At 31.5% G+C, this 11,403-nt stretch overlaps 1 long non-coding RNA gene across 1 annotated transcript; it reads left to right on the forward strand.

The window, feature by feature from the left end:
* Positions 3,498-7,430, forward strand: LOC110272325. Its single transcript, XR_002363561.1, has 5 exons — positions 3,498-3,853; positions 4,693-4,752; positions 6,021-6,126; positions 6,828-6,958; positions 7,091-7,430. It is a non-coding gene; the product is annotated as an uncharacterized LOC110272325 (long non-coding RNA).

Consider the following 11,403-nt stretch of genomic DNA (forward strand, 5'->3'; position numbering starts at 1 on the left):
AATTATAAATACCATTGTTATCTCGCTCTTATTCACGCATTCTTCAAGTTTTGATTGAACCTGTCATTCCTAAAGAGGATGCATTATTTCTCCAATTTTTATGTAATTATAAATCGAGTATTGCCCGCTAATATGACAAATAATTTAAATCAAATTTACTAAATTCAATGGACATTCATAATAAGCGTTAATTTACTCTTCATGATAATGATTTAAGTTTAACTTCAACACTAATAACATCTTGCACAACTTCTTTTCAACTTAATTACAACTGCCATTCATACCACATTAGACACAATAAGTATCACTTTTAATTCTACTTAATTATATAATGAAAGAACTAAGAAACGACAAAAAAAAAAAAAAAAAAAAAAAAAAAAAAAAAAAAAAAACAATAAAGACAACAAATTAGTTCTTGCAAGAAGTAGTTTATGCAACCTACTCCTTACATGCAACTTCGATGCCGTCAATTCTTTTGATCCTTCATGTTGAACATAGTCGACATCTTTTCAATAATTTCTTTATAATAACATTAACATCTAATTAGATGTTAAATTTTTTTTTATATATTATAGTACATACATGAAAGTAAATTATTTTAAAATTTATTTATTTTCTCATGATAATAAAATTATAACATCTTAAATAAATTCAATGTTACAAAAATATAAAAAAAAATTTGTTCAAATTGATCAACTAAAAATGTATATTTGTGTAAACTTTTTTAAATACATAACTCATAAACGTTAAATTTTAAATTGTAAATCCTTAAACCCTAAACTATCATTTCTAATACTCTAAACCCTGGACCTTAAATCTCAAACCATGAATCCGAAATTCTACACCATAAACTTTATACCCTTAATCCTAAACCGTAACCCCTCAACCTCAATCTCTAACCCCTTAAACCCTAAACACTAAACACTAAACACTAAACCTTAAACCTAAAACTCTAAATTCAAAAACCCTAAACTATAATGCTCTAATCCCTTGCACCCTAAACCCTAAACTCTAAATCAAAATTTCTAAACCCAAATTCTAAACCCTAAAACGTAATTCTAAACCTTAATTTCTAGACGCGAAACCCAACCATAAATCTTAAATTATTAGCTATAAACCTTAAATCCTAAATTCTAACTATAATATGAAAATATTTTAATATTTACAATAACATTAACATCTAATTAGATGTTAAAAAAAATCTTTATATATTATAGTTGTTGGGCCAACCATGGGGAGCTCTCGACCACCGGAGAGATTTCGGAGAAGAATCAAGTGAGATAATATAAGATGAGAATACACCACATCCAACTCAAAATCTTAAGGTAGTAAGTTAATGGGTCTCTCATCTTATAAACTCCTCACTCTTCCTTACTTTCTTTGATGTGGGACTAACTTTAACGCTCCTTACACTTGCAACATTAACAATCTCCCCCTCAAGTGTGAGCCTCCACATCAAGCATCAACTCCCCTCTAGCTCCTCCACCACATATGAGTATTCGTCCATCACACTGCCGCAAAACACTGCCCGAACCACCTTTGTCGGAAAGACTTTTGATGCTTCACCTTGAATACTCCTTAAAACCACCAGACTGATTAACCATCGGCTCTGATACCACTTGTCGGGCCAACCGTGGGGAGCTCTCGACCACTGGAGAGATTTCGGAGAAGAATCAAGTGAGATAACATAAGATGAGAAGACACCACATCCAACTCAAAACCTTAAGGTAGTAAGTTAATGGGTCTCTCATCTTATAAACTCCTCACTCTTCCTTGCTTTCTTTGATGTGGGACTAACTTCAACACTCCTCACACTTGCAACATTAACAATAGTATATACATAAAAATAAAATTATAACATATTAAGTAAATTCTTTAAAACGATTATATTTTATATATTTTATTCATGAATATATTTTAAATGCATATATAGATTATTTATTATTCTTGCATTTACTCTGTGCTACAAAAATATAAAAGGAATTTGTTCGAATTGATCAACTAAAAATGTATATTTGTGTAAATCTTTTTTAAATACATAAATCATAAACTTTTAAATTCTAAATTGCAAACCCTTAAACCCTAAACTATCATTTCTAATACTCTAAATCCTGGACCCTAAATCCCAAACCATGAATAAAATATCCTATACCATAAACTTTATACCCTTAACCCTAAACCGTAACTCTTCAATCGTAATTTCTAACCCTTCACCTCTAAACCCTAAACCATAAATCCTAAATCCTAAACATCAATCAAATTGTTATTATATTGTAAATTTAAATATCTAAATTTAACTATTGAAAAGAATTTTTTAGTATATTTATTCCAGTAAGAGTATCATAAAATGATAGATACATATTAAATCATGAATTTGCCTATCGTGGAAAAATTAATATAGTGTAATAGAAGGTAAAAATAGAATTACGACAAGTAATTTTAAGGTATACAAAAATATGGGAACTACTTTTAATGATAGTAATAGAGTAGATAGATTTAAATTTCAAAACCCTGAATTTAGTAAAAAAATAAAATTTAGAATTGTTTGTGATAAACATGAATTTAATAAAATTAATTTATAAAAAATAATATACATATTAAATTTAAGTAAAAAATAACTATTTATGCCTTTATCTTTTTATAGAGTTTATTTTTGATGTATTAATAGTGTAAAATATTTTGTACAGTCGTCTAATTATATTCGTTGTTTGTTTTAGAAGACCATTCATGTAGTCAAAGTAAAGTTAAGTTATTTTTGTTGATATATGAATATATGTGTAAAACTGCTTTATATTGATAGTGGATTAAAATTAAATTATGTTGACAAAAAAAATTGGTAATTGTTTGCTCTGCTTTATTTTATTAGCACAAAAAAATATATAATTAATTTAAATCTTTTGAAAAAATTATTAACAAAAGTAAATATCAAATTTGAAACTATTATTTATAAACAGTGTAGTTTGTATATATTGATAATTTACAAATAGATGAATACACAAATTTTAGTAATTACATATGTCTTGAGCAATACAAATAATAAAAATATAGCGTTATTATTTAATTGATCTAATTATTATTTGTATAATGCTATTAATTAAGTAAATATAGTCTAGCATTTAAATTTTTAATATAATTTAAAATAAAAAAATTAAACATTTCTTTGATTTATAAAAAATATCAAGTGAACAAATTATTTTTGTAATTAAGTTTAACAAATTTTTTTTCTTCTTATGCCTTTTGTTTTCTCTTTTTTCTTCTTCAACTAATTTTTTTAATCAATTTTTAAAGTTGTGTCCACTACTACATTTTAGATTTTTAGTAACATTTATTTCCTAACATTTGTTAAAATGTCAATAATTATCATAAAATTATATATTATGTAACATTTATAATCAAATGTTAGGAAATACATTTACTTTTTTAAAAAATCTTACAAAAACTGTTACCTATTCTCAATTGCAGCCCAATCAACAAATCCTCAAGCTTTGAAACTCGAAATCACGCGTGTTCTCACTTTCACTTTCACTTTCACTCTCGATGCTCTAAAACGGTGAAACCACCTCTCCATCCTCTTCAATTTCTTGCTCCGCGTCTTCAATCTCTCGATCCCCTCATCGATCTCATCACAGTTCACTTTTAGCTATTTGAATTCAACTCTCAATCCTCCTCAATAACTTGCTCCGCCTCTTCGATCTCACCTCCGCCACTATCACCAAAGTTGTCGTTGCCGCTGCCGCCACCGTCATCGAAGCCACCATTGCCGGCGTAGTCACCAGGATTGTGATGATAGACAAGGATATCTCAAATTCAAAATGAGATCTATGTTCTCGGATCTGAATTGAAAATTCTCAAGGTACGTCGAACTTAATCTATTGTTTCATGTTTGTGTTCTTCCGCCTAAAATTAATCTCATTGAATTGAATCCGTCGCTTCTCGAAATTGTGCATTTTGTTATCGAAAACTTAAGAAACAGATTTATGGTAAGGAATTTGTCATGCTTCACTACTCATTTCAATCATTTTGTAAATGGAAAGGTTGATTTGATATGTTTACAAGTCTTTCATGCTTATTCTCTTACCTGATTGAGTAAGCAATTCATCAACAACATGCAATGAAGTTTTTTATTACAGATCATCGAAGATGAAAAACTTCAATTGTAGAAGTAACTTCTCCTATCTTTCACTGAATCTTTTTATTTATTTGGATTCTCATTTATAGCTAAAAATTTATAGTTAATGGATTTTCATTGTTATGCGAATGAATTCATATGTTGTGTTTAATGAGGAATCCAAATTTTTTTAGTATAAGAATTTTGATGAAAGTTCTCTATTGTATTTTTGGAAGTGCATTCAAGGTGTTTGAAGAAATGCCTCAGAGAACTTTATCTTACTATATATCTTATATTGAGTCTGAGAGTATGGGTGTACGAAGGCATGAACCGGTATGCTTTGTTTCTTTTCTTTTTTTCATTAATTCAAACAATTTATCATGCTTGAATCTTTTCAAACATTAACATGAACTTCAGCAGCTTTTCACTGATGGAGTAAAATATTTCATAGATGTTTCAGTTTTCTCCCTTCAATTATTACTTGAGACATGCATTTCTAATTTTAATACCGGGTCATTCTTTTTTCATATAAAAGTTTTAGAGAAAGTATAGATGATGCTTTCTAAGTTAATTCACATCTATAGGATTATGTTACAACAAGATGGAACAGAGCACCGGAGCTTTGTGGATCATTTTACTCAAAGGTATGACTTTCTCAAAGATCCTTTTTGTTAATTGCCAGTTGAATCAACAGCATATGAGATCTGAATTCCAATTGAATTCCTATATGTATGTGCTTGTATTGATGTGTTCTTAAATTCTGTTATTTTTTACTCTTTAGAACACTTTATTACCAGCAATGTCTGTTCTTTTGGAGTGTAATATTTATGTTTATGTCTGTATTTTTCTATTATGATTTTTTTTCTGTTACATTTGATTACTCTTCCATTAGATATTAGTCTATATGTTAAAGCTTTTATTATATTTTTGTTATGTTTTACTTGTTATTATGCTTAGCATATGCTCTTTGATAAGTAAATTTCGTCAGTATTTGATTATAGAAATTTTGATTGCACTCTAATTTCATAATGTCATTTAGTCATGTGTGACTAGGGGTGGCAAACGGGCCTAAACCTACCAGGCCGGCCCGCGTAACCCGCCAAAAAAGGCGCGCCAGGCTGAAAAATTGGGACAGTCAAATAGCAAAAGCCCGCTTAACCCGCACCGCTTAAATCGCAGGTTTTGGCGGGCTTTGGCGGGGCGGGGCGGGCTTCCCCGCCGGGCTTAGTATTTTTTTGGCAAAGGGTATTTTTACAATTTTTTTTTACCAAAATCCAACTTCCCCCAACCCAACTTACAAGAGAATGAAGATGAAAATTGAGTGTTGCCAAAAGACGGGCTTCTGGCGGGGCGGACTTCCCCGCTTGCCACCCCTATGTGTGAGTGAGAGAGGACCTTAAAGAAATCTTTCGTATTAGCCTCATCACAATCTCATAATTGCATCTTCTCTTCAGTTACTTATTTTAGATGACATAGGATGCTTTTAGATGCTACTGGATTCACTTGTGTATTATTTATCTGGATGCATATCATGTCTAAGAATGATCCTTATACATTGGGTTGTCAAGGTTCTAAAGTGCGGCTGCAATATTGTTTTTGCAATGCCAACCTCATTGGCAACACTAGTGTAACATTTTTTCTGCATGTTTAAAACCATCAGTTGCTATATGACTAATCAGGATGGGCTTTTATCAACTAATTTCAGCTTGAAATCTAGCTCTGCTGTTATTTAGTAATGACTACATTTTTGTGATCTTTTCAATTCAGTTAAATCACTGAAATTCTACTCTCTTTTTTACCACTCTGCTTCTGCTATCAGGGTGAAAAAAAAAAGATAAAAAGAACTAAAACTCAAAAATATTGGATCCCAAGCAGTTTATCTTCATTTCTAACATGAGACCTTTTTTGACAGATTAATGAAAGCACAAGCACTTGGAGACAGTTCTAGTTTAGAGTTTATGAGGGGTAGGAAAATTTTGGAGGTTAATCCAGATCATCCTATCATCAAAGACTTAAATGTAAGACTTAGTTCAATGCTATTTATTAATAACAGTCTTTAGTTTATCAAACTTGTGATTTTTGAATGGGACAAGTTATTTGAAATGTGTTATTTTTTCTTCGTTGCACTTTTTGACAATTTTAAGGTGTAGAACTGAATTGTATATCTTGAAAGTTTAGAATGTAAAGTGCACTAGCATTAACACAAGATTCAAAAAGGGACACACCCAATTAACTTGATAATTAGTTAATTATATCAGTTGCTGATTTTACGACTAAAAAGCTACACAAAAATGAATATGGATGTAAGTTCGGTAGTTGTGATTTTGACCGGAGTTTCGAACCTCTTCGCTTTCTTTGTTGCAAGCAGCATGCAAATATTCACTGTAAATACAAAGCACATAGAATAAATCAATATTCTTTAAGGTGAGAAGATTGGTAAAATGAAGAGTTAATTACTCTTAAATTAAGATAGTGAAACAGATATTGTATGAGAATTATAAATTCAATTATAATTAATCTCTCACTTTATTACTTTAGTAAGTATCTAAATTTCATGTTTGCTGAGGGGGAAGTGTGATTCAATTTTTGCCACATAAATTTTCGATTTTACACAGATTCTGTTTCTGAAAAGCCTTCATGTTTCATATACTATTACTCATAAGTTGCTATTTTCTGAAAAACAAACTAACTCTGCATGATCTTGCCAATCACCATCCAGTGGTTTGTAGGGAGTATACTACACAAATAGGCTGATCACATGCATACCTATGGATAAAACAGATTCAGCAATTTTGCCGTTTTGAGCAATTTTTTATTAATGTGACCAAGGAAAAGCTTCATTTTAATCAGGTTTGTTTGTTATAGAGATATTATTTTGTTTATAATTACTGGTGTCTCTTGCTTGTATAGTTGAAAGATAAACACGATTACTTCTTTTTCAATTTAAACATGTACTTATGGTCTCAAATATTTGTTCTCCAGCATGTTTTCAAAATGGAGTAGAAAGAGTACAAGAAGGAGGAGATCGATTGGAGTTACATTGAATTTGTTGACAATCAAGATATTCTAGATCTCAAAGGTTCATAGTTTTATTCTAGATCTCAAAGAAATTAGGCTATTTTCACATTTGTTTTAGTGTAATAGGCAATTTTCACATTTTAATTTTGTATTTGATCATGTAAACATATTGAAGAAATAAAAAAATTGACTTATTGGACCAATTTTAGTGTTTAAATATCTTGGATTTAATTTGTAAAGTAGGTGTAGAATATGTAATTGAAGAAAAAAAATTTAATTCAATATTTTGTACATTTAAATGTTACTAAAGATCTATTGTAATATTTTTTTATTGTTAGCAAAGAAAATCTTTTGTAACATTTATTAGAGTATTGCTATAGAATATGGTAATATTTTCTAAGTGTTACAAAAAATATTTATAGTAACACTTTTCTAAGTGTTATAGAAAATATCTATGGTAATATTTTTTTAAATGTTACAAAAAATATTTATGGTAACATTTTCTAACTGTTACAAAAATTATTTATGGTAACATTTTTTTAAGTGTTATAAAAAATATATATTGTAACATTTCTCTAAGTGTTACATAAATGGTCTATTGTAACATTTCTCATAATATTACTATAGAATATCTTTTGTAACATTTTTACTAAATGTTATTAAATCTTTAGAAAAATATTAGTAAAACTCTTTAGTAACATAGGATATATTTAACATTTGTTAAAATGTTACTAATATACATAGGTAACATTTTAATATGATTTGGTAACATTTTTTAAATGTTAGTAAAAATCAATTATGTAGTAGTCGTTTGTCTACATGCACATGATACTGAAATAGAGACATAAAGATACAAAATCATGTTTGACAGATCAGATATGGACAGAGATATTGTGTCCAGAGATATTGAATTAGTGTATTTTGTGTCCATCCTGATAGGAAGACACAAAGACACTAACAAGAGACACAACTTATTTTTCATTTTTTCTTCCATTATTCTTATTAATTTTTCATAATTATATTTATTATTATTATATTTTTCTTCCCAAATTTTTTAAATGAGAAAATGAGAATAAATCAGAGTTTTAAAATTTGTTTTAATTTATCACCAAATAAAATACAAGAATACTAATTTTTATGTTTCTGTATTTTGTGTCTTGTTCTCAATGTCTAGTCTTGTCCTATTCTTAAAACCAAACACAGCCTTAACTATTAGACCAATTTGATTAAACTTAATTACCGAAATGCCTTTGTTATGTAATATTATTTTAAATTAATATAGTAATTGATGACAAATGAACTACACATATATTACTCACAATCTAATTTTTGTCATTTCAAAATTAATAAAAAATAATATATTAATATTTTTAAAATTACATTTAAATTTGCCTATAATACAAATTGTTCCAAGAGTTACCTGAAACGTCGGTTTGGACCTAGACATGAGGTCCAGATCCCTTTGAAGGGCAGCGATCGACTTGTTTAGTGTCGAGGTGCTACTTGTCTGAGTTTCTCGTGAGAAGGTGGAGGGTGGTACCTGCAAGAGACTCTGATGCTTAAGTTAGCAATGACTTTAGGCAGGTTTTTAATAGAGTAGAACGTGTATATATCTGAGGGGTGTTAGTGTATTTATACTAGGGTTGTTAAGCTCCTTTGTTGAAGTAGTTTTATCTTTATGGATGGATAACCATTCGCTTCATCTTGGGAGTTTGTTAGGGTCTATCTTAAAGGGAAGATAGAAATAGTTGTAGAGATTCACAGAGGCAGTTATTTGCTTGAACAAATAAAGCTGGATTCCTTTGCAGTGTCTGACTTCTTTAAAGAAGTCGGACATATAGTAGAGACTTCCCCTTTGGGTCAGACCTTTTATCCTTATTGGATTTGGCTTTTGTGTTGAGTTAGGATATGAACACAAATTAGGGGTGTACATGGCCCGGTCCGGCCCGACCCCGAACACTTTAGGGACTAATTTAGTGTGATTTCATCGGGTCTAGGGTCGAGTAAGAGTCTCAAAAATAGATCTGAACATTATTTCGGGTTGGGTCCGGGCCATAGCTCGGGTCACCCGAACTCGGCCCGGTGGCCTGGTCATCATACACAATTAATATTTTGTGTTATTAGTGATGGATGATGGCTATTCTTATGTAGAATTTAAATATTGTAAACCTTAATATTTTGTGTTATTAGTCATTATAAGATTATAAGTTAATATTTTATGTTTAAAATGCATAAGACTTTAGACTAATGCATAATATTGTGTTATTTGTATTGATTTAAATATTTGGTGTTATTAGACAATATTAGTATTGATTATGGTTATGCTTTAATTTTAGAGAAGGGTTGATTCTTCTTATATTTTTTTAAGTGAATTTTACTATGTGAATTGTGAAATAATGGTCGAAAATGAGGTGATTTTTACATGCTAAAGATCCGGTTTTCACCCGATTTTTACCCAGTTTTCACCCGGCCCGAAGGTGTGTAGGTTTCATCGGGTTTAGGATCGGATTAGGATCTAAAAATTAAGCCCGGTCTATATTTTGGATCGGGTCTGAATTAAGTCAAACCCGGTGTAGCCCGACCCATGTACACCCCTAACACAAATAAACATAATAAATTCTAAAACATGCCCCTTAAAAAATATTGTTATATGTTGTAGCTAAAATTAATGCTTCGTTTTTTTTTTTTTTTTTTTTGCTTTGTGAGTTTTAATTCATAAACTATTAACGTAACAATTTTTTTTTATTATTGTCTAATATTAGTTTTATGTATGGAGCTAAAAGTGTTATTTTTTAAATGAATGTCCATTAAAGGCCCAAGTTGCAAAAAAATCCAAAAATTTTTTTTTTTTGGTGTCTAAACAAGGAAAGAAACAAAGCAAAAACTATCTTAAATCCGAGCGGATGATTCGTTGGAGATCAACACCAGGCTCAAACCAAATAACATGATTAGAGTTACTCTTGGCACCATATTTAGCCATTCAATCTGCAGCTTTATTTGTTTCTCGGGACACCCATTCAACGTGAACAAGCCAAGGACGAGATAAAAGCTCCTGAATCTTGTGAACCAAATCAGTTACTTTAGATGAATACCCACTTGTAAGCTCATGCATGATGGGCAGAATGTCAAGGCAATCCGTTTCACATATAATATCCCTCAAACCGCAATCCCAAGCTAAAACCAGCCCCCTCCAAGCAGCAAATAATTCACATCTGATTATAGACCAAGGGGGAATGCTTCCAGAGCATCCCGAGATCCAATCTCCCTTAGAATCTCTAATAATACACCCAAATCCCGCTAAATTTGAATCCATATACAAGCTTGCATCACAATTAACTTTAAAACTATTGCCTACCGGTGGTTCCCAACACAGGCAATTTCGGAGAGACCTAAAGGCATTGCTTCGATTCCTGTAAACCTGTAAGTCCTTGGCGGTAATTCTGGCCAAGGCAACAACCTTATGGTCTGTCCAAGGGTTGTCAGTGTTGAATATGTCATTGCACCTATGTCTCCATACCCACCAAAGCCCTGCACCAAAGGACGCCTCATTGTTAGCCAAGGCCTTCCGAAACCACTCTTCAAGAGCAGTACCAGCCGTCGAGTCCAGGATACTAGGATCCAACATATACCAGATTGCCTTTGATCGTTCACAGTCTCTAAGGCAATGCTCCATAGTCTCCTGTGCCTTGTTACATCGCTTACACATATTTGAAGAAGCTAAATGCCGCTTGAATCGAAAGGTCTCAGTTGGTAGAGCATCATGTAAGCTAAGCCACATAGTAAATTTGAACTTCTCTGGAATGTTTGTGTTCCACAACCAGTTCCAATTACTGTTGGCATTCCAATTTAATGTTTTCTTTAATAACCATCTGTAACCCTCCCTTGCACTATACTTTTTTGTTGTGAAACTCCCGTAAGGAAGAGGGAACTTCCACTTTAGGAATTAGAACAATGAGAGTATCGAAAATAGCCGCATTCAGTGGCTCACCCTCAAACGCTCGCTTGACCAGTCCACACACATCGTTGCTAAGAGAGTCCCAGAACTCTTTGTAGAAAATTGCTTGAAATCCATCTGGCCCTGGGGCTTTAAATGAACTCATGGTCATCACAGCTCTTTTAACCTCTTCAGACGTCACCGGTTCCACTAACTTTTGATAAGCCTCAGTACTAAGAGACGGGCAAGGAAAAGGCCCCATGGCGTCCAGGTCAATATCCTCCCTTGTAGAAAAGAGCTTTTGAAAGAAAGAATTTGCCGCCATTTCTAGAGTCGAAGGTCG

This window comes from Arachis ipaensis, chromosome B01 (genome assembly GCF_000816755.2).
Source record: "Arachis ipaensis cultivar K30076 chromosome B01, Araip1.1, whole genome shotgun sequence".
Taxonomy (NCBI): Eukaryota; Viridiplantae; Streptophyta; class Magnoliopsida; order Fabales; family Fabaceae; genus Arachis; species Arachis ipaensis.